Here is a 20,596-nt window from a genome sequence, read left to right as displayed (position 1 = left end):
TTAATGAATTTTTAATCCTAAGCTCTCAAAAGTAATTTTCATTATAAGGTACATGTGAGATACATTCATGTATACAAAAACTTCTATGGTCTGACACTATCTGCAGCTCTGGATCTAGTTTAAAGGCATATGTAGCTTTAACTGAATATGTGGAATTAGTTTCTAATTCCACATTCTGCTAATTTCAGTAGCCAAATGGTATGTTCTGTGAAGTATGCTTAAGAGTTGCAATTCTGGGCCTCAATCATAGACAATGCAAAAAGGGAAAATTTCTTCAGAACTTGGTCCAGAAAGAGAGAGTAGTCCTCTGGACAGAGGTTAATTAAACCTGTTTTCCATGCCACACTGTGAATCCTTGCATGATATATTTTACTTGAAAATAAGCATCAGGGTGAAAACATGAGAATTGTATTTGACTTCTTTTAAACACCTTCTGAAAATGATGCTATAGAAAATGTAATTTAAGATTTTTTTTCATTTGGAGAATATGTATAAGTGTGTCATTGGAATTATTAATATGTCTTAAGTACTAAAATTATTATTTTTTTCACACCACTTCAAAGTATTTTTAATTAGAAAAGCATATTATCAGTATAGCATGATGATTTCAAATACAGATTTAGTAAAGGCAAGAAAAATCTAACCTTTTTTCAGCTTTCCACAAGACTGACAAAAATGCTGCAGAATATAGTCAATAGTTAAAATTTTATTTATAATATTACAACTTCTAGTATAACAGCGTTCTTGTTTCCACACTTACTATACATTAGTGTGAGTTATAAGCCTAAATTATGGTGGCCTAAAAATAAAAAACCCTTTTGCCTGTTTTCTGGTCTCAGCTATGAAGAGACATACTGCACAAAACCATAGAAAGCATGGGACTTGCTTATAGTTGCTCATAGACTTAGTTTATCTCTTTCTATGTTCTGGTTATTTTCAGTGTTTGGCTACATTTCTGTCTTGCATGTTTGCTGGCAATAAAACAGTGCCATCTCTGATCCTGCTGTTCAGATTTCATCTGTTACCAACGAAGTGTTGCATTTGGTCTGCCTCCATTTATGTAATTTAGCACCCTAGCTGGGCTCATAGGTACACTTTGCAGTCATTGATGCAGCACCCTTAGCCAGACACTTCACTCTGGAATGTTTTTGATGCTCTTTTCAGAGAGTGGTGGGTTTTTTTGCTTTAAATTTAGAAATCATCCTTACCATTGCAGGTCTTTGCACTTTGTGCTGTGCAATTGATTTTCAAAAATGTCATCAAAGTGTAGTGTAGATGTACACAAAAACAATAACAAATAAATTGAGCACAGTTCCAATAATCCCAAGCAGTGCTAAAATAGATTCTTCTTTTTCCTCTTTCTCCTCTTGCCTTTTTACATCTTCTAGTGTTGTGATGGCAGAGGTCCCCATTTTTCCTGCAAATACCTTCACCAGTATTCTGGCAGCTAGCTAGAAAAAAGAAAGCAAATGGTAAATCTGGTCTGACAAACATGCAAGATTTGGTCTTTTTAAAAACAATTCTGTAGTTGTTCACACAGCATTTCTTAATGCTGTGGTTGAGTTGTATTTGTCTTTTGTTTTCTTTCTGTATGAACATGCCTGTGTTAAAAATAAATGTTCTGTAGGTATAGATTTGATAGGAATGAAAAATAGCTTGGTGCTTCAAGCCAGTTAGTATGCCTTAATATAAAAGACATTTGAAATTTAACCTTAAGCCAGTTTATTTGTTTATAAAAGATGGTACTGGTGAAAGCAGGTATGTGAGCATTGTCAAATACTCTGAAATGCCTGGGGAGATTATATGCAATTTTAGCTTATCTTAAATATTTAACTGTCATGTAAAAAAACCAGTTGAAAATATTCATGCCTGCTATTTTCAAAGATGGAAAATATGCCTCCTTAATACAGTATCACAGTTGTTTTTCACCAGGGAGCCCCAGCAAGCAATTGCAAGTGAGATCTTACCCTTTTTCATGTTTAACAGATCAGCTTTTGGACATCCATGCAACAGTAAACATTTATTAGAAAATGTCTGTCTCTTCAAATATAAAGGTGGTTGTAATGTATGCTGATCATTGCAGTATGCCACAGCATGGTAGGACTTTTATAGTAGCAACATTCTGTGCAGTGTAAGAATTTGAGTAGACATTTACAGATGCATGTATGATTTGTTATATTTTTGGTTGCAGAAATGAGGTTGACAAGTCATTTCTATTACTTAGCTGCTCTTGTACTCTTAATTTGCAGTCAAATATCTTCTAGAAAGGTATTCCCTGTAAAATTATGTTCATTGGTGGCTAGGATGTTCATCTTGTATGTAATATGCTATGCTGTTTTAGCTTTATTGATCAGAATTTTGATGGGGATTTCTACTAGTTCAGATCACTTCAATTTACTGAAGATACACAATCATTTTATAGTGCAATAGCATCTTTCTCTCCTGGCAAACGGCTTTAATCATTGGAGATTAACGTATTTCTGCTGTGAGTCTAATTAATGTCATCAGCTCAGAACATATCTTACAGAAAGGTTAAAAAAAAGGTATTTCTTACCCTACATTGCATCAGGAATAAAATGTCATCAGACATGCTTCTTACTTGTCGATTCAGTGGCAAGCCAGGCTTTTATCTTCATGAAGGGGCTGCTCTCCTCTCTCAGACAGACCAGATGGGAGCACGTACAGTTTCTTGATGAAGAAGTTTATCGGTGAAGATAATAATGTTGCAGAATCTTCCAAATGACTGGTGTTTTTTCTCAGTAATCCACTAAAGCAAGTGTAGTCGAAAAAACGGTAAAGCTCTTTCTCACAATGATCCTCACTGTTGACTAATTCTCATTAAAATTGAGGCTTTTTTTTCTTCAGCTGATGCAGAGCAACAAAATGCATGCTGTTCTGTTCTGTCTTAAAAAAATACAAACAGCTCCTGGTTTTATTCAGTTATACTTAGTTATTTATTAAGACTTCAGAAACACCCAGCCTTTGATTTACTCTTTGTGGCAGCCGTCTGAAGAGGCTTTCTCACGTTGACATGCTGTAATTCCAAATGCAGCGGACTACGTGCAGTCACACTATGTGATTTTAGTCCAGCCTGAAAAAGGATGAAAAGAGGTCTGCTTTGCTGGCAGGAGTTGGAACGCTGTCACCCACCTGCATTCAGAGCCTCTGGAAAGAATTCCAAGGTATTCTTCGGAGCATTGCATAACTCAGCCAGGCAAATCTGAAGAGAGGAATGACAGTGGCTTTAGTTGCACACTGTGGTGAGCTGTGACATTGATTAAACATGCGCTTGGCACTTGCTGAATAAAGAAGGAGCTACGAGCCACCCTTGCAGACAGTGAGTTGCATAACAATGTGCGATGGCTCTGCTGTTTCATCGGCAGGCCAGGCACATTTTAATCCTGTAGCCACGGAGAAAGTGCAAGTGCACGGTGTAAAGAGGAGCAGAGTTAACTGCTTGGGGTTTTCTGAGCAAGTGCTGCATGACAAATGGTGACATTAAGGCATTCAAGCTGAAACAGTGTTTCTGCCTTTTGTCTTTTTATGCTTTGTTTGACAGGCAATTGTTTCTATAGGAAACAAATGCTTTTCCTCTTTTATTCACCACCCAAAGAATGCAGGTTACCATGTAATTAATGAAAACACTTAAAAATAATCCTGCTCCGATTTCTTAGGAAGCATCAACATAATTTTTTTCCTGCTTCAGTCAGAGAGGCAATTTTTTCCTGCCCAATTGGAAAGGGGGGAGAACTCTGTAAAGTCTTCTCCTCCCAGTCTCTCCAGACAAAAAAAAAAAAAAAGAAAAAACAACCCATGCAATTTTAATAGCCTCTGGAAGGAGCTGTATTTCAAATAATTTTATTCAGTCACTTTGATCTATGAAGGCTACCAATGCAATGTGCTTTCATTGGTGTAGCATAGATTCTTGCTGTGAATGAAACTGTATTTTAAATATATCAGAAAACTTGTTTTGTAAAAAATACTTGCAATGCCAAGTAAATCAGAATTCAAATGCACAAAAATGTACTTTTGTGTATGTTTTTGAAAAATCAAAAGGCAATTAATTAGATTGAGTTTGAACAATAGGAGTGTAACTGGAAAACCTTAATCATTTTCCAGAACAGCATATTTTAGGAGTTACAAGGCATTGTTTGAAATTTACTGTTGAAAAATCTTCTGTAGAGAAAGCACAAGACAGTAAAATCATTGTTTTGAATTCTTCCATTTTCAACTTAATTTACATTTTTTCTCATTATTTTTCCAAAATGTCTAAGTACATTTGTTAGTTTCTTAGTAACAAACAAAACTGCATATTTTGCATGTGCATTATTTTAATGCACATTTAAAGAAGTACTGTGAATTGTATGGTACTTCTATGTGGTTTGTCCCAAAAGTTATGTTGCCTCAGTAAAATTGTTTGATTCTAGAAGAATTAACTAAGTAGGTTAAATCTCTCCACTATAGGTTCCTTAAATATATATTTTCTAATATTTTGTCTGAAAATGCTGCTTCATCTTCAGTTGTTCTTGAAATTGTTTTGTCTCTGTATCTTGAATGTATTTCTGTATTCGTTTGGATCCATGGAGAGATACAAAGCTGGGGAATTTTCAGGTCGCTGTACTGTATTAACGCTCATATGCTCAAAATCAAACCCTCTCCCTTGTGAAAGAGAGAAATTGTGCAATGTGAAAATTTTATTTAAAGATTAATGATACATATGCAACTCCACTGCAGATAACCAGCTAATAACAATGTACCTACAGAGAGCAGCAAAAAAATCCTGCAACATTTCTTGGCCTGGTTATTACCATGGTTGAGATCTCATCGTGGTCTGCTGTTTTTATATTTGTGCTGCAACTGGCGCTTCAGTGTCTGCAGTGAAGCCTGGAAGCAAACCTGTCTGGGCTGCCTTTGCACACAGGTGAGGGGCAGAGCTGCCTCCTGCACAGGGTGATCCAGACACAGCGTTTGCCACGCTCTGACAGCGCTTCTCCCTCCCATCCTGCCGTTGCATTGGGATGCAGTGTCTGTGTGGGCATGACGTGAATGGGCTTGGGAAACAGAAATAAATCTCCAGCACAACACAGTAGGGATGGGGAAGGAGCTGCTTAAGCTGTCAGTGGTGGCAAAGGTTGCTGTTTGAGAAGCAGCAAATAAAGGTTGTCAGACTTAACATTTGTCAGTTATAGGAAATTCAAGGAATTCATCCATGTTGGGTGGAAGCTGGCATTTACAAATAAATTCCTTTTAGCATCTCCAGTGTGGAGAGAAAATTTCATGCAAGATTTCTCACATGAGTGGAGTAATGTAGGTTGATTAGAATAGACCTTGATCTATCCATAATACTCAACATTTAGAAAGATTTTACATTTTGTGTAGAATAACATTAGGTTGTTGTTTTATAGACATCAGTAATAAACCCACCTGTTTTGGGGTAAACATTACATGGTTATGCAGTATGTGGAGTTTGGACACTGGTATCCAAAAACATCCTAAATTTAATTCTGTTACTTCCATCTAGGAAGAGCTTTCAAGCACTTAGTAAGACTTTGGCAACTCCTCAGGAACTGATTTATGTGGTATTCTGAGAGCAGGGCAAATTTGGTTGATTAGAGGTCACTCTGTTCATTACCGCTGAAGTCACTTCTATTGCATGGGAATAGACCTTAGGCAGTACAAATGTATGTCGTATTTTAAAGATATTCATACTTCAGGGGAAGTTGCCAAGCTATCTTGTAAAAACTTCGTGGTATAAATTCAACAACTTACAGTCCCAATCCTTCAATTATCATTATCCTGCTATATGCTACAGCTACCAGTAATGTGGTATACTCAGAGCCTCACAATTGAAAAAGAAGCAAGCTCTCTTAAGTGTTTGTTGTGTTTTTCCTCGTGCATTTTTATGTATTTGTAGAATTTGGATTTTTGTGTATGCTCAAATCATTCTATATGCTGCATTTTTTCATTAAAATAGTGTGTTTTTACTTAGATCATGTCTAGACTTTAAAATCTATTTAGCTTAAAGTGCTCTAATGAAATCCAAAAGATCAGTTGTCCATGAAGACTTTTTTTTCCCTTGTAGTTGTTCTGAATTTTCCCTAAGATGCAGGAAAGTATTTGAAATGAGGTGGTATTTGAAATGAGGTATTCTGTAGGGTGATGTATTCTAGTTTTCTCCTCCAACAACCTCCAAGAACTTCCCTTTATGAGGTCTGGTGGCTTTTCAGTTAAACTGTAGAACAATAGAGCAGAGCTGTGTCTCTTGGGAGATGCAATAGTATGCATAAATTAAGATGAACTGGTTGGCTTAGCGTAAAAAAGAAGTGGATAGCCACATTCCTTTTTTCTTCTTTAGTTGTTTTTTTTCCTCTCTCCTGGTAACACAGACACTGGTTTTTTGGTTTTTTTTTTTTTTTTTTTTTTTGGTGGGAGCTGTTAGCCTATTTTTTATGATGCAGACTGATGTGTGATGCCCTTGAGTCAGCAGTGATAAGCATGGCAAGGTTTCAAAGTATTTTTTTACTCTTCTGCTGAAAAAAAGAGGAAGAACTCAGGTCCTCCATGTGAAGCAGCAGAAGTTATTTTTATTTAGCTTTCTTACTATTCTCTTTCATGGCTCTTTCATGTATTTCAGCTCAGCATTGACTTGATGATTTTGGCACTTCAGCCATACACTTCATCTTGTTTTCCTTCTGATTGAGGAACTTCATTGTTCTTTTAGCTGTTATCTGGGGGTTTTCCTGATTTAATAACTTAGATGCCGACCCAAAATACCCTTGGAAAAGATCAGAATTCTCTCATAACTAACTACAGAAGTTTCTGCAGTCAGTTCCCACCTGTCAGTTTTCACTTAGCAAAAATGTTCTTGTTCCAGTTTCTCCACCTTGCTCTGAAAATAGTTCTGCATTAAGAAGTCAGTTAAATGAACATGAAGTAGTACCACTTCTTCTGCCACAACTCTTGCAACACCAGCTTCTCTTGGTACTGGTCAAGCTCAATTCCTGTGACCATGGTCAGAATGGACACTGCTGTTTTGTCAAGAAAAGTACTGAGTTTGACAATTGAACAAAAGTTTAGAAAAAACAGCCTTTGGAAGGTGTCACATGACATGTATTTGTTAGGAGAGAAGTATTTAAATCACTGTCTTCAAGTGCTGAAGCAATTCAGAACTTGGTGACTGATGATTAATGTTCCTGTGATAAAGGTGAGGATTTCAGCCCCAGCTGAGTGTGGTGACCTTCTGACACTGGGCAGTCTTCATTTTTCTCTTCTTTACTTATATCAAAGAGAATCTCTTGTATGGGTATTGTACCTTTCCAAAGTGGTTAGTAACTTCTGGAGTGCTTCAGTTCTGATTCAGTGCTGTTCTCTGCAGCTCAAGAGAGGTTTTTTAATCAAGGACAGCAGATTTTTGAGACTATTCCTTCACAATGTTTGACTGTGGGCTTTATGCTTCTGTGGGAATATTTCAAATATCAGGTTTTTGAGTTCTAATCTTCATAAATTTTGGTGTGTTAGAGGAGTCCAGTAAGTGAATATTGAGACCTGACAGGACAAGCAGAGTAAGGAGAACTGATCATAGTCCAGGAGGATGGCTCTCAGGGAACTGCAGTACCACAGCAACTTCTTCTTTCTCCTAAGTCCTTAAAGCATCATAACCATCTGAGAAAGAACACATCTTGTCTGATTTTTCAGATGACTGATCTTGAAAAACAAAACAAAGCTAGAGATTACTGCACCCCCAGCATCTTTTATATTTCTTCTGTTTTGTTGTCTTTACTTGGAAATAGTTTTGAAATAAGAGGATGAAAATATTAGCCCACAAAGCCTCTTATTTCCTATTGCCAAAGAAGATGAATATATGCTTGTATTTTCAAAGCACTTAAGTAGCAGACTGTTTTCTAGTAGATACTGCTTTTGGATTAGAACTATAACAGAATTTTTTTCAGTGTCAAAACTGATAATCCATTTGACTGGTTGATAATATAAAATATTTATGAAAGAACAAATAATAAATTTGTAGTTTCAACTCTACTGAAACAGAAATTGCAGAAATTTGTTTTAATTTATAAGGAGTAATTATGTATTGAAACATCCTGGCAATGGAATCTTTGAAAATTAGAAACCTAGTTGTAGGAATGAAGTAGCTTAAATTTGATTTGTAATTGGGTACTGCATTGCATGACAGATAAAGCACTTGCTCTTTTCAAGACTGAGGCTTGCTACAAAGAGCTAATTGGAGATGTTTCTTTTCAGCAAATTGGTATTTAGCAAAGTTCACTGAGACACTGGAACTTTGCTTCAATCTTTATCTGTTCCTGTACTGCACATTGTTTTATACGGCTTAGAAACATAAATTCATGAACTGGCAGATCTTCATTGATTTTTTTCAGCTGGTGGTGTATTTTGCAGCTGCAAGTACAGAGAGAGCATTCCTCAGACTAGCTTGTGACCTCTGGCCCCCCTCACTTGATCATAGTGAATTAAAGTGCCCATTAAATTTTCCAGAAGGAAAGGATTTTCATGGTTAAGATACTCAAGAAATAGCAGGTGAGAAATAGGAGGGGTAAAGACGAGATTTCGGTGGGGCTTCTCACATCCCACGTTGTTCTTCCTTCTGCTTCTCATCCATGTATTTTTTGTCCTGCTGCCTGAATGCTAGAGTATTTTGCTGTGGAATCAAGAGTGGGGTGGGGCTTTTGTCTGTCACCTTTTTTTTTGTGAGCCTTAAATAACAGAAGTTTTTCCAATTGATGGCTGAGCTTCTGAAGGTACTGTACAGGACAGTCCTGAAAAGCAAAGTAAACAAGATTTGTTCCTCATCTGAGACCACTATGGATTTGTGGACCTTTGTGGTTGTTGCATAATATCACTGTCTTGAAAGCAACAGACTGCTGTATTTATATCTGCCTGTCAAGGACCTGTAATTTTTTACTATTCCCCTTTGGATCCACATAGACATAACTTCTGGTACTAAGCAATATAGATTTTTTCACAAACCTTTATACCTTGCACTCCACTGTATAATATGTCTTATGTAAAAGGAAACTAAACTATGGTGTTTGCCTTCCTGCCTCCTGCAGATGAGTTTTCTTTCAGGAAATACTGTTAGATGCTGATCCTTGATACAAGGATGTATAGAAGCTAACAAATCATACATGAGATGCAGCTGGTGTATGTTTCATTCCTAAGATTGGTTTTAATTGTTCTCTTGAGAAATAAAAGGCCTGGGTCGTAGCCTTCAAAAGTGTCTGGGTTTGGCCGTGAGGGTTGAGTAAAATTCCTTCTGCCAATAGACTGTCACCATCTTGTTGTGATGGCTCTTTACTTTTGGGAGAACAGTTCAGGCCATTGCCCTGCCTGTTTGAAGGCACAAGGCAGTGAAGTTTAGTCTGGAGGGAGCCTGTCCTTAGGTTTTCTTGGGCCATTCATCTCATTGCTAAGGCTCAGGAGTGCTTCACCCAGGAGTTTGTTTTTTCCCTTCATCAGTTGGAAGCCAACACTGATAACTGTATTCCTGCTCATATGGGAAGCCTGGGAGTCTATAAGTAATGGATTGGTTTCCCCTCTGAGGGTAACTGGTGAAGGTGTTCAGCCAGCCCTTTAAAATTTGAGATACCACACTGCATCTTTCAAAATTTCCAAAAGAAATATTCCCAGTCCTACCATTTTTTTCTTATTTTACTTTAGTTAGACAGTGCATCTCAAGTGGTTTCATATGGACTTGGTAATTATGGTTGGGAATATGAGTGGATGTGTGAAACAGATTGCTCTGCAGTGCCACATGCAACAAGCATTCACAGATTTTGCTAGAGGCATTAAGAATTAATTGTAAAAATTATGCCTCATTACTAACAGGCTCAGTCTTTTTTGAAAAGAGAATATGACTTCAAAGAAGAGTGTGACACCACACTACATGTCCTACAGTCACTGTATAGCAGAAATGTCCACTGTGCGTTCTTGCTTTTTGTAACTCTTGTGCCTTCCTGATGAGATACAGTAAACAGTGACAGGACACAAATGTTTTAAGGTACGCAAGAGACCTCTGAAAGAACTGTAAGTAACACATTTTCAGTTTTTTGTGTTTCTCCGTAGTAGTGATTTTCCCAAGTAGTGGCAGCACAGTTAGATAAGCTGCTAAAAATTTCCTGGCTACAGAAATCCCTTTCTGACTAAAGAAATGCCTAACAATCCCTTTCTGTTCATGTGCAGAGCAGATTGCCAGGGGTTGTCCTAGACATCTTTGCTTTCCTTTTCCGAAGAGCAAGCTCACTGTACTTTCAGGGAACAGTTTTGTCATCTGGGATGTGTGGCTTGATGTGCATTTGAAGAACTTACTGAAGTGAGGGCTGACTTTCATTTTCAGCAGTTGAAAGTCTTATTTATTTAGTCAAGTGATAGGTTTTCATTTTCTGGACAGTAACAACCTTATTTGTCATTTATTTCTTTTGTGTTCTTTTTTCCTCTCATGTTGTTGAAGATAAAGCATTGTAAATGTATCTGGTACTTCCCATATTGTTATGCAGACACTTCCCACTCAGAGTATTTCCTTTCTTACTATCCTCTGAGGATATTCTTAGTCCTGAGTACAAATCCAAGAAAATGGATCCCTGTGGTTGAAGGAAGTAATCTATGGCAAATTATTCCAACACAAAGTATAGTTTTTTATTATGGGATTTGTATCCTCTTGTCCTCTCTAAAGGACATCAAGATAACACAGCTTATTAACAAAAGAATGTTGTATTTCATTTTGACTTATTTTTGTTGCTCTATTTTTCTATTCCAGAAGTCTTCAAGATGTTTCTTCTACCATATATTAAATTGTTTAATCTATTTACCACATAAGACCTATCTAAGGCACTTTGAATATGCAGTAAATACAAAGGGTTACCTCTCATTTAACTTGCACTCAAGGAAGCTGTAACTTTTAGTAAACACACAAAGAGCATGCTGAAAAGCCTGTCTTGGCTTTTAAAGAACAGACTATTCTCTGAAAAATACACAGGAGTGATAAAAGTTCTGTTTTGCATATGCACAGTGGCTCTGCTATCTTGGCCAAGCAAAATAATTAAATATTGAATGCAGAATGAGATGCTTAAATAGTCTCCTTTCTGTCCCCTGAGGACATGATCTTGTAGGTGTGCTCACACATACAGGAAAAATAAAGCACAGCAATCACACATCCTTTCATTCCAGTAACAGTCTTGGTATCCTCTGCTGACAGAGCAGAAGACCCAAATTTTGGCCTTTTTCCATCTGCTGAAGTAATAGTTTAAAAACACTCTACAACTCCATTATCTAATTTTGAATTTCTGCATCTATTTCTGCAGCATGTGCAATGAAGTGGCAGGTTTCCATCTTATTTCCGATTCCTATCTTATTCTAAAATACTAGGGACTGTTTTATGGCCTGGAAGAGGTAATGCTCACACTGAGGACCATTTCAAGGTGGCTGCTTGCCTACTCCTTTGCCAAAAATAGTGCAATCACTATTCCCTTCTCCATTGCAGGGATGATGAAAGCCAGTGTAACTTTTATTAAAAAATCCTGATCCACATTCTAGGGTAGTGATACCTTTCCTTTCATCTCTGTATAGTGCTGCACACTTAGAACACTTAAGATGACATGATAAGCAAGCCTCCACCTCCCTACTTATTTTGAACTTATTTTTAATTTTTTTTGAGAAAGGGTTTGTCTGCAGAATATTTAAATATTGTATTTTTCTTTGCAGAAAATATTTCTCCTCTTTTTCTAAGTAGAAGATGAATTTGACACTTCTAGCTTACCTTTATTATTAGATTTATTTTAGTACATTGACCTCAAATAGAAATCATTGGTCCTCTCTATCTTACTAAATGCCATAGTGGGTTGTATTAGCAATAAGTTTTTTGTCATCCCTTAACCAGACAAACAACTTATTCTCATGCAGTCTCTGAAAGCCTGTCTTTGTGTATTTCTTCACATTTTTCTTATATTTTTTAAATTATATTTTCTTTTATTTATGCCTTTCTCCATATTGTTCTTTATTTGTTTGTTAATATAGAACATTCCTGGAGCATTGATGCTTCCAACAACACCAATTGTTTTCTAGATTTCAATGCAAACTTGATTTGGTTAGAGCTTTATGCTTTACTGGAGTTCCTCTATATTTTGTTGTTTTTAAGAACTGGTAATGGGTAAATCCAGCTTTCTTTCAGAGGAAAGGTTATTAAAAGTTGTGATGGGGTTGGATCCCATGGCAGTTTGTGCTTATACTTCAGTACTTTGCTCACAGCCTTTCCACACTGATGTCTGCTGGGCCATTCTTAAAATCAAACAACCAATGAATACACAATTTTGCATTTTTAGATTTCATTAATTAATTTTGCTTGATTATGTATTCCCAATCATATAAGATTCCTCTGTAGACTGCAAGAAGAATCTCTCCATTACCTGACCACCCTTTCAGGTTTGTTTGGCGTTCTGTTTAATGGCACAAAGTGATTCCTAGTGGATTCTATTATGAGGGACTAGAGTGCAGCATTAAATGGTAATATCTCCAAAACTGGGGATCATGCATGGCTTTAGCAGACACTTATGCTTTAAAAGCTCACTTTGGTTTTCATGACTTTTGTACTGTTTCACTTTCTTTTTCCCATCCTTTCACATGCAGGAAATTGCGTCTTGTTTATTGAACTGTACATACTTGGCCTGATGAAATAAAGCCTCGCACTTCTTCTGGCGAAGGGTTTTTTTTTGGATTCAGGGATACATGTTTTAAAAGTGTTGTTTGACTTGACTTTTAAACTTTTATTTTGAGAACTTTCCTCAAAATACTCAGTTCCACCAAAATCAGATGTTCTTTAAAAAATAAGCCAGCCAGTAATGGCTAAGAGCTCTAGTTTTGAGTGCTCGTTACTACACTACGGATGACTGACCAACTTCCCTGAGCAGTGCCTTTTGCCTGTCTAATTGAGCACATTTCCTTTCTTCTTGCAGTTACTCTTTTTTTCCCCAAGTTTCCTAGAACACACAGTAATAGCAATGCCAAGACTGACCAAGGTTGTTAGGCTGCCACTTTATCACCAATAGTGGACAGTAAGAGGGAGAATATAGAGATGGGGCTGCCATGCAGATGCTGCTTTGGTATTGCTAGTATGTTGCCAGGGGTGGTGTCCCCTCATTTATTAGCCCTTGATGGCCTGTTCTTACATCAATTTACCCAATTACTTTTGAACTTGTGACAATATTTACTACCCTGACATTTAGTGCTAAGCTTTTCCAGACCTTAAAAGTGATGTATTGTGTAGTGTATGTTCTGATACAAATGGCATTATTTCTTCTAATGGTGTGCCCATTCCTTTGAACATATTGATCAGTCCAATTCTATGCACTTTTTTTAGCACTCATAATTTAAAAGCAATGTCTTTATGATACCCTTCATTAGTCACTGAGGCTGCAATTTCTTTATTTCATTTTAGATAGTGCAGCAGATCATTCTGTACCTTGTGCTGTTTAGTCACCCTTCTCTCTCTTTTCCAGGTCTGTCCCATCTCTTTGATAAAAGGGGCAAATGCACATGGTGTTGAAGTGATACTAATGATTGAATGCAGCCTCAGTAATTAATTTATAATTTATTATCAGCTTTTTTAACATTTGACCTGATTTTTTTGACTGCTAATGGGCTCAGTGCTGACAACAGAAGGACAAAATTTTCAAGTTGTGTCTGAACAATAATAGTAATAATTTGGAGCATGCCACTGTACCCATCTTAAATTCAGAGGCCCACCCTTCTTGTATTGTTTTTCTGCTCTGACGTTGGCTTTGTGACTCATGGCCTATAAGCTGCTTAACACCTTTCTCCTGCCTCATCATTCAAGGGACAAATCTCTCCTGATGTCATCTTTCTTAGTACTGAAAACAGTACTGTGAAAATTCTGATGTTATTACTATTTTAAAATAAGTGAAGTCAAGTTAATTAAATTACTACAAGATGACAATATTTGGAAAGCTTTTATTTTTACTCAAAGGCTGATGTTTTCTTAGAGATCTGATTTTGAGCTGCTCTGTGGGCAATCTCTTTCTCTATCAAAGCAGGGCAGAGCACAGCGTGTTAATTAGGCCTATTATAAAAGAGGCTTGCCCTGGGTTGATTGTGAAACAGAAAATCAAGAGGCAGCAGAGCATGACGTATTTGGAACTGACACTATTGCCTGCAGCAGGGACTGCATTCATACATCATATGTTTGCAAAGATGCAGCAAATGGGGGCTGAAAAATGGCTCCAGTTTTAAAACATTTAGCAAAAGCGTATGTGGCCCTGTTGCAAAAACAGAGTGCCTCACTCGTGCTTGGCAGTATATGTGGCCACAAGATTCTGTCTTCTGAAGATTTTAATTAAAAATACAAAATTAGTACTTCCTTTTTTTGGGTTTTCTTTTGAACAGTGGTGTTCATAGCAGCTGAGAGTCTTTAATATGATAATGAGATCCTGAAGTCTTTAATGTGATCGTGGCTATGGGTGAATAACATACTGAGGCATCAAAAAAAAAGTCCTCACTAATCACTAAGCATGTTTTAGAAATTGTGTAAAATTGACAACTTTTGGATCTTACTTTTAATTTATTTGGCGGTTTAAAAGCATGAAATAAAAAAGAAAAATGTAGTGCCAGGTGAATGTGGTACTGTAGTTGTGGTCTTAACATTAGTCTTAAACTTTAGTAAGTAGCAGGGTAATAAAAATGTCTCATTTTACTTTGAGCTTCTTAAGCTGATGATCCCATGTCTTTTAAACTTTATTACTATGAAAGAAAAAATAGGTTACTCAGAATACATAGGTGTTTTCTTGGGGTTTTTGCAGGGGAGACTTGGATACACTGTAGTAAATTTTGAGCATTTGTGCATTATATGAATATAATATAGTTTTATAATATTATTTATAAATTTATAAAATTATAGTTTTATAATATTATTTATAAATTTATAAAATTATAGTTTTATAATATAGTTACTCCACATAACTGGTATTTATCTTTCACATTGCTTAAAACTGAGGCAGGGTTAGATGGCTACTTCAGGATGAGTATTTAGCGAAACACATTCATCTTCTCAGGAAGATTAAATGTCTTACTGAAACAGATCCAAAACAAAATAAGAAATGAGATTTGGAGGCATCTCTTGGGTCACTGGAAACTTTATCCCATGCAAGAAGGAGGCCTTCCTTATATTTCTGGGGTTTCCGTATGGCTTCTCTCCTGAACACATTTTTCTTTTCAGCTACTTCCTTTTAATTGATCATTCATTATCATCTGTCTCATATTTGCAGTGGTAGATCTCTTTGACAAAAGAAACAAAAGGACTGTAGTTTTGGAAGAGTTTCCAGTTGCTGCTGTGGCTGCCAGCAGAACCTTCTTTCCGTCAACAAAGGCAGAGCATCAGTCATGTGTCTTGGTCCAAAGTAAAACAAGATTGTACAGAAGAAAAATACTTCTGTGGGCCTCTAAAATGACTGAAATTCAACAAGTCCTTAAATAATAAGTGCAGAAAATGAGAAGTTACATACAGGAGAATATAGATTGAGAGTATATATAGACAGCTTTTGTCAGAGCCCAGAAGGAAGGAGGGTCTGCAACTGGCACAGTCATAGCTGTAAAACTGGTAAAGGTGTTGATAATTTATTTTTCCTCAAGGGGCTGTTTGGGGGGTTTTTTACACCAAGTTTATAGGCTCCTTTGGGGTAGGAATTACTAATACAGTGACAGTGAGAATTACAGTGGGGAAGACCTTGACATTAGATGCAAGTAAATAAGAACTTTTCATCATTGTCTTGCAAATTATTCTTCTATATGAGTCTCTTTAATTTGCTGTAAAGTGTGAAGATTTTTTTTATATAGTGGATACACTATATTAATAGTTTGCCTCATTTTAGAATAAATGTGCATGTTCTTTGTGATGTTTTAAATATACTTTGCAATGGAAATAATCTTTTTCATAACCAGTTAAGTTGAACTGAGGATGTTAAATCAATTGCAAAAAAATTTATTGCTGTTCAGTACTGCCTATTTAATGGGCCATTAGGCCTGGCTATTCTTTGTTTGAATATTGTATAATATTAAAAGAAAGGAAAGGAGTATTAGACTCAGTTGGGTCATTATCTTGCTACAGATATATATGAAGTTTAAGGTGATACCTTGATCCTGTGGAACTACCTGCCCTCATATCCTTTTATTTCATTATATTAAGGTTGTAACTGGATATGGCTAGTCTTAGATAGTGGTAAGAAATAGATCTGTATTAGTGATGAACAAATATATTTGTGGAAAGCAATTTAAATGTTCTGAAATCACACATGATCATTAAATGTTAATCAGTTGCTTCCCAGGAATAAGCTGGCTTAGGTTAAAAATTCTCAAAAATGCCTTAACATCCCATGATATTTAGGCATGTGAAAGACTGCAGTTTTCAAAAGACAGGATGCTCAGCAGTTTGTGGAACTCAAAAACTCTTAACAAAACTTCAGTCATATTCCTTTTCCTTCCACCCAAATCAGACTTATTGTTACTAACATAGAAAGGAGCTTTAGTTTAATGAAATCTCTATTTTTTTACCTATTTAGCCTTCATTCACCATCTTTCTAAGTTGCAAATATTGTGGCAAGAGACTAGCTGAATTCCCCTAAACGATGAAATGTTTTCCAGATGTTTGTCATCCCTACCTATCTTAGCAAGTGGCAGTGACCTTACTGAGGTTTCTGCTTTTCAAAGTACAACAGAATAAATTTAGACCTGTGGTACTTTTTTAATGTGAATTGTGAGTAAATATGTATGCTGCCTGTTGCCCCTGAACTTCCTTGCTAATTATGAGGGACAGTAAGAACACTGATCAATTTTTTTTTATATGGATATGTCCATTCATAATTGCTTAATTAATAAAACAAGGTTAATAGAATAAAAATGCTACTGTTAACAGTTATGTGTGGTACCACTGGTATTCCAGCCTTTAAGGGCACTGCTGTCATCATCTGGCCACCGGCCCATGGTGCTGTTGCCTGCTGTTCTGTGTCACCTCCTGCCCTGCTCTGTCACCCTGGGCTGTCACAGCTGCCTCCAGGCCCCAGCACGGGGCTGTGATGGTGTCCTGCAGCCGCCTGCTCCTGCTCCAGGTTCAACTGCAGGTTTTAGCCTGTGCTCTGCTTCATGCTCTGCTGGCTGAGCTGCTTAACTGCTGGTGTAGCCAGCAGGTGAGACCTTGATGTGTGTTCACTCAGTGCAGTTTGAGAATCCCATGGCATGTGGGGAAGCAGCTTGGGCCAGGTGGTGCAGAAGCCAGTTCCCAGTTCCCAGCTCTGGTTTTGGAGCCTTCTCTGGAACACCACCTTGTCACCAGGCAGACCTATCCTGACAGCCCTGGTGACAAGGTGGACAAGGAAGCAGGATAAAACCTGAGTGCAAATCCCTGCCTTGAGTATAGAAATTAAATAATGTAATCTTTTCTTTTGGTGTAAGTATGTGTCACAGAGTAATCATTTGAAGAAGTGCTCAGGAAACACAGCAGAAGTTCAGGTGGGCTCTCTGGGGCAGCAGTTCTGTTTGAGAGTCAGCAAGGGGGAGCTTCTGTGGTGCTGGGAGCTGAATATTCCTCAGCACTTTGCTTACCCACAGAATCAGGGAGCTCCAACAGCACAAAAATGGACAGATGTGACAGCACAGCTGGTGGGAGCCTGACAGCCAGGACACTCTGAGTGTACTCAGTGTAGGAGACTGAGAGCCCCAAATGGAGCTCTGGGTAAAAGGTATCTGTCATTATCTAGTAACTGTTTTGTCCTTGGGATAACAGACACTCATGGATAAATATCCATCTGTCATTTTTACAAAGCCAAGAATGTTAATCTTCCATTTTCGTTCTTAGGAATGCTGTGTATGTGCGGTTTGGTATGCTTACATGCATGCCCATATAAATTAAACACTGTTAGAGCCTTCTTACACAACTGAAGTACCCATATAAAAAGATTCTGACCTATTAAATGTGTCCTAATAGTGTTCAAATTATAGGTCTGCTGTAAGCAGAAGTATTTGTTTCTATTTCATGGTGTGTTGGATTTTTTTTCCTATAAGAGAAGCTATCATATTTAATTCAGGTAAAGTGTTATGATACACCTTCATTGCTCAATTGAGTCAGACAAAAAAAGCTGGATATGTTCCCAAGGGAGTACATACTTTGAAGAATACAGTGGTTTACTTTTAACACATGTTCTTCACTGAAGTATGTATTTGCTTGAAATCCAGATTGTTGGCATCTTAATTGGCCAGATACCTGTATGTGAGGACAGTAGTCGAAAAGTTCCATTGCTTTTATTTGATGGAGATAGACATTTTGATTTGCAGGTTTGTATTTTATGTTTTAATTCATGTTTGTAGTATTTCAATTCAGTTTCCTTAAAGGACCTTGTTACAGGATCAAAAACTGTGTAATTTAAAACTGTGTAATTTATATTTCTGAAATACATAATGATATCTGAAGGAAAAATCTTAATTCAGAAATCCTGACTAAATGTGCTGCAAACACTAAAAGCAGCAAGGATGGTGATGGAGTTTAAGTGGCACAGCCTGAACTGAAGTTCTACTTGGATGTGTTAAACCTCTCTCAGTCCAGAAAATTGCTGTTGGGACATCTGTATCTGCAGCTGTCACACCAGAAAGAGGTGGACAGGTTAGCTAAGAGTAGATCTGGGCCAGGGGTGTAATTTACAAAAGAGTATCCTGTTGTCCTAGTGGCTTAAATATAGTGTCTTAAAAATTACCTAGAGCTCAACAAACTGCTCAAGTCTTCTTCACCTCTTTCAGAAGGCAGAGCTGTATCTGCTCTGAGCATACACTGTAATCAGTTTGGCATTCTTTCAACTGAAAGCAGGCACAAGGAGTAGGTGAACTGCCAGATAAAGATAACAAACAGTAATTTGACTATTCTGGGTTCTTTTCCAGCAAGTTTTTCTGATACTTATCTAGGTATCCAGTCTTGATGAACATTTTGGGGCTTTAGATTGGGGATGGAAGGGAGTTGAGGCATTTTGGGCAGAAAAATACACTTGCATGAGTCACAATTCTTAGTAAATATAATAAAGGAGAAAAATAGGATAAAACACATAATGGTACCAAAAATTGAGTTTCACAGAGTCTGGCATTAAGGTAAAAGAAATTAGTAGTTGTTCCCTAAAAGGTTGTTTAAATTGAAGCCAAGCGAATGCATTTCATTTGTTTCACATGGGAATTATAGCAAAGCAGTGCAAGTGAGTTGGATCTGCTAAAGCCAGGAATCTCTCCCATCTCTCTGGAAAACATTCCCACTTGAAAGTTATGTCAGTTCAGTTCCCTTCATGATGGTAATTTTGAACTTAACTATCCATTTAGCAAAGGAAAGGGCAAGCCAGCATTGAAGGATTTGGAATTATGTATTCTGGTCTCATGAAAATTTCATGGTTAAGATAAATAAATAAAAGGTTTCCAGAGTGAAATGCTGTGGTTATCTAAGAGGTCACATCTCTCCCTCACTCACCATCCTCATAATGAACAGCTATTGATTAAATTGAGGAGCCACTTGGTCTTTAGCACTACAGGTGGGAGGTGGTTTCTGGCCAGGGCTATGGTAGGATGTATTTTATGCTTGCCCTTTTTTCACCACCCTCCTTTTCTTTCTTTTTTTTTTTTTTTTTTTTTTTTTAATGTGTGTGTGTGTTTTTGGTTTTTTTTTTTTGGTTTTTTTTTTTTAAGTCCACACATCATCAGATCCATATGTGTTTATTTTTTACATATTGTGGGGGTTTTTTTGTGGGCAATAATTCTTCACTAGTAACTGAGCATAAAAAATGGAGGCATATATATATATATAAAAATATATATGTAAAGGTAAGAATTAGCAGGTAATTAAAACTGGCTTTCTTAACATCAGTGTTTAAATTCAGTTTGCTATAGATATATGGATTTTTTTGACATGGGTTATTTTTAGAGCCATGACACCAGGCCTGGCAGATTAATATTTTGTTTTGGTAAATTTTCTTCCTATTCAATAGCACTTCACCCAGTTAAGAGTTTGTACCATTGTAATAGATTCAAAAAACAAATAGCAAGCTATTGATCAAAGAAGTCCTGGCAGAGATAAATCCAGCCTTAAACCTGCATAAACTGGCTTGTTGAATTTAGCTTGGCTATTTATACTGTCCCATCCTGCTGTATTTAGAGCTAAGGGTTTGGTGACAGGAGTTGAAAGTCTGTGATCTGCTTTAGCTTGGAGGATGAGATGTGCTAAATGAAACATTAAAGAGTTCTTCTGTGCTTTGTTCTGTTCTAATGCAAGTTGTCAGGGGCTTTTTGTTGTCTGGCGTTTTTTGCTGGAAAAAGAATAAATTTATTTTATCATAAACTCAGTCATTTGTGAATACTTTAAACTGGAGCAAATATTTTCTGCAGTTAGGTTAAAAATAGCATGTCCTAGGGGCAGAGGAAGCAGCTGTGTTAAAGTATCTGCCTATTGCTACATTTTCAGGATTTCTATTAATGATACAAAGTCAGTTGAAATGACATCCATTGCATATTTGTGCAAACAAGTGGAGAAGAAAAATAAACA

The 20,596-nt window shown here is 37.0% G+C and overlaps 1 protein-coding gene and 1 long non-coding RNA gene across 7 annotated transcripts in view; one reads left to right on the top strand and one right to left on the bottom strand.

Moving 5' to 3' along the window:
* The window catches only part of BIRC6 (baculoviral IAP repeat containing 6), a 176,119-nt gene that overhangs the window by 131,803 nt on the left and 23,720 nt on the right, over positions 1-20,596 (top strand). The gene's annotated exons all lie outside the window — the stretch shown is intronic.
* LOC134415875 (uncharacterized) lies at positions 687-3,551 on the bottom strand. Its single transcript, XR_010027129.1, has 2 exons — positions 2,555-3,551; positions 687-1,451 (listed from the first exon to the last, which is right to left on the bottom strand). It is a non-coding gene; the product is annotated as an uncharacterized LOC134415875 (long non-coding RNA).

Source organism: Melospiza melodia, chromosome 3 (assembly GCF_035770615.1).
Source record: "Melospiza melodia melodia isolate bMelMel2 chromosome 3, bMelMel2.pri, whole genome shotgun sequence".
Classification (NCBI taxonomy): Eukaryota; Metazoa; Chordata; class Aves; order Passeriformes; family Passerellidae; genus Melospiza; species Melospiza melodia.
This window is presented reverse-complemented; position numbering and strand designations above follow the sequence as displayed.